Source organism: Neophocaena asiaeorientalis, unplaced genomic scaffold (assembly GCF_003031525.2).
Source record: "Neophocaena asiaeorientalis asiaeorientalis breed wild unplaced genomic scaffold, Neophocaena_asiaeorientalis_V1.1 scaffold407, whole genome shotgun sequence".
Taxonomy (NCBI): domain Eukaryota; kingdom Metazoa; phylum Chordata; class Mammalia; order Artiodactyla; family Phocoenidae; genus Neophocaena; species Neophocaena asiaeorientalis.
In genome coordinates, this window is record NW_020174060.1 from 1,148,418 (window position 1) to 1,152,282 (window position 3,865).

The following is a 3,865-nucleotide window of genomic DNA, read 5'->3' on the forward strand; positions in this document are numbered from 1 at the left end:
GCCCCTCCCCGAGTGGAACGGCCCGCTCCCGGCCTCCCCCTGGCGCCTCGCGCGTTGGTATGGACCGGCGAGATGGAACCGTGGGACTAGGACCCCGAGGAGCCAGGGGCTGGCTCGCTCGAGGGCGGCCGGGGCGCCCCTCTGGCCGCATCCCTCCTTCCCGCCAGGGCCGCCGACCGGCCATTAGCAGAGGCCCGTTTTCTCATCCTTGCCTCGTCCTCCCATCCCACCGCTCACATCCACTCACCTTCCCCCGCCACCCACGGCAGCGCGTCCCTGCAGGTTTAACCTGCGCAGGTGTGGTCTCGGCCAGCCCGGGGGTGGGGCACGAGGGGAGCGCTGCCAGGTGGGGGTGGGGTGGGCGGAGCGACGTGCCAGGGAGAGGGGAATGGAGGCTGCAGGACCCCAGGGGGAGATGACCCCGAAGGCGGGGGTCGGGGTGGAGGGGAGTGGGTGAGGGAGTGATTGCTTGCTTTTCTTTATAAAGTTTAGACTAAATTGCCCATCCCTTTCCCCTAATAAAAATTTTGTTCTGTGGAATATACGTACTGTAGATGCACTGTGTCGCTATCAGTTTTACCCAGCCATGGGACTCTTTAACGTGCTTCCTCTCTTCATAGCCCATTCTCTTCTTTGGGGAGCCACTGCCAAAAGCACATACAAATCTAAATCTGGCCCTGGCCACTCCTGTCACCCTGGATCTGGGTATCTGAGACTCTCCAATCGCCAACTCAGGTTGGCAGGCAGCGAGGCTGGCAGCCGAGAGCTTCCTGGAAGAGCAGGGTAACCAGAGAGGGGACAGGCACCCCATTCCGTGAGGCTCTCCTGTGTTACAGGCAATGACTGCCCCAGGTGCAGGGGGCCCTTAGCTCACTGCAGAGTGCAAGGGCCCTGATAAAGAGATTAGCTCCCCAGCGCTGATTAAGGCTGTGAAGTCCCGCCCCCACCAAAGGAACTTGGTTCTGTCACTCTTGCAAGCCTAGCCTGGAGGAGGAAGTACTTAAATTTCCTTTATGCTTTCTTTCTGCTCTGTCATCTCAGTTGGGCCAATACCCAAGTCTTTTTTTTTAGTCACGCCATGTGGCATGAGGGATCTTAGTTCCCCAGCCAGGGGTCACACCCATGCCCCCTACATTGGGAGCATGGAGTCTTAACCAATGGGTCACCAGGGAAGTCCTGCCAATCCCTAAGTCTTAATCTTTGCCTTAAAAAATGTGGGGGGAGGAAAAGAAGACAGAACTAATTTTGTAAGACATGGTGGTAAAAATGCTCAGCTGTGTCATGCTTAACAGCAAAAGACTGAATGCTTTCTCTCTTAAGTTCAGGAACAAGGCAAGGATGTGTGCTTTCACACTGTTCTTAATCAACACAGTACTAGAAGTTCTAGCCACTGCAACAAGGGAAGAAAAAAAAATTAAAGGCATACATATTGCAAAGGAAGAAATAAAACCATCCCTATTTGCAGATGACATGGTTGTCTTCAAGAAAGTCCCAAGGAATCTACTAGATAAACAAACAAACAAATCCCAAAACACCAAAACTAGGACTAATTAGTGCAGCCAAGGTTACAGGATACAAGATCAACACACAAAAATCAACCATATTTGTGCTAACAATGTCCATGCTAACAATGAACATGTGGAAACTGATATTAAAAACAATATTATTTATGATGACCACAAAGAAAATTAAATACTTAGGCATTCACTTAAGAGAACATGTACAGGGCTTCCCTGGTGGCACAGTGGTTAAGAATCCACCTGCCAATGCAGGGGACACGGGTTCGAGCCCTGGTCCGGGAAGATCCCACATGCTGCGGAGCAACTAAGCCCGTGCGCCACAACTACTGAGCGCCTGTGCTCTAGAGCCCACGAGCCACAACTACTGAGCCCACGTACCTCAACTGCTGAGGCCCGTGGGCCTGGAGCCTGTGCTCCGCAACAGGAGAAGCCACCGCAATGAGAAGCCCGGGCACCGCAGCGAAGAGTAGCCCCTGCTCGCCGCAACTAGAGAAAGCCTGCGTGCAGCAACAAAGACCCAACGCAGCCAAAAATAAATAAATAAAATAAAAACTCAACAGGAGAAAAAGAAAACAATCCAATCAGAACATGGGCAAAAGATATGGAGGCATTTCACTGAAAAATATAGAAAGATGGCAAAATAAGCACATGAAAACATGTCCAACATCATTAGCCATTAGGGAAACGCAAATCAAAACCACAATAAGCTATCACTACACCCCTATTAGAATGGCCAAAATAAAAACAGTGACCACACCAAATGCCAGTGAGGATACAGAGAAACAGAATCACTTGTGCATTGCTGTGGGGATGCAAAATCATACCACCACTCTGGGAAACGATTTTGCAGTTTCTCATGAATCTAAGCTCCCAACTGCCATATGACACATCAGTGGCACTCTTGGGCATTTATCCCAGGGAAAACGAAACATGTTCACACAAAAACCTATGTATGGGGCTGGGCGGGGGAGACGTTCAACATGGTGGAGGAATAAGACATGGAGATCACCTTCCTCACCACAAATACATCAAAAATACATCTACATGTGGAACAACTCCTAAAGAACACCTACTGAATGCTGGCAGAAGACCTCAGACTTCTCAAAAGGCAAGAAACCCCCCCACGTACCTGGCCGTGTGGCTGACACGGTCTTGGTGCTCCAGCTGGGTGTCAGGCCTGAGCCTCTGACGTGGGAGAGCCGAGTTTAGGACGCTGGTCCACCAGAGAACTCCCGGCCCAACGTAATATCAATCGGTGAGAGTTCTCCCAGAGATCTCTGTCTCAACGCTAAGACCCAGGTCCACTCAACGACCAGCAAGCTCCAGTGCTGGACACCCCATGCCAAGCAAATAGCAAGACAGGAACACAACCCCACCCATTAGCAGAGAGAGGCTGCCTAAAATCATAATAAGTTCACAGACACCCCAAAACACACCACCAGACGCAGTCCTGCCCATCAGAAAGACAAGATCCAGCCTCATCCACCAGACCCCTCCACCAAGAAGCCTACACAGCCCTCTGAACCAACCCTACCCACTGGGGGAAGACACCAAAAACAATGGGAACTACAAACCTGCAGCCTGCGAAAAGGAGACCCCAAACACAGTAAGTTAAGCAAAATGAGAAGACAGAGAAATACACAGCAGATGAAGGAGCAAGGTAAAAACCCACCAGACCAAACAAATGAAGAGGAAATAGGCAGAATTGGAATGGAATTCAGAGTAATGATAGTAAAGATGATCCAAAATCTTGGAAACAGAATGGAGGAAATACAAGAAACATTTAACAAGGACCTAGAAGAACTAAAGAGCAAACTAACAATGATGAACAACACAATAAATGAAATTAAAAATTCTCTAGAAGGAATCAATAGCAGAATAACTGAGGCAGAAGAACAGATAAGTGACCTGGAAGATAAAATAGTGGAAATAACTACTGCAGAGCAGAATAAAGAAAAAAGAATGAAAAGAATTGAGGACAGTCTCAGAGACCTCTGGGACAACATTAAATGCACCAACATTCGAATTATAGGGGTCCCAGAAGAAGAAGAGAGAAAAAAAAGGGACTGAGAAAATATTTGAAGAGATTATAGTTGAAAACTTCCCTAATATGGGAAAGGAAATAGTCAACTAGTCCAGGAAGCACAGAGAGTCCCATACAGGATAAATCCAAGGAGAAACATGCCAAGACACATATTAATCAAACTATCAAAAATTAAATACAAAGAAAAAATCTTAAAAGCAGCAAGGGAAAAACAACAAATAACATACAAGGGAATCCCCATAAGGTTAACAGCTGATCTTTCAGCAGAAACTCTGCAAGCCAGAAGGGAGTGGCAGGACAT

At 48.3% G+C, this 3,865-nt stretch overlaps 1 protein-coding gene across 5 annotated transcripts in view; it reads right to left on the reverse strand.

The window, feature by feature from the left end:
- The window catches only part of PRKAG2 (protein kinase AMP-activated non-catalytic subunit gamma 2), a 275,589-nt gene that overhangs the window by 63,547 nt on the left and 208,177 nt on the right, over positions 1-3,865 (reverse strand). The gene's annotated exons all lie outside the window — the stretch shown is intronic.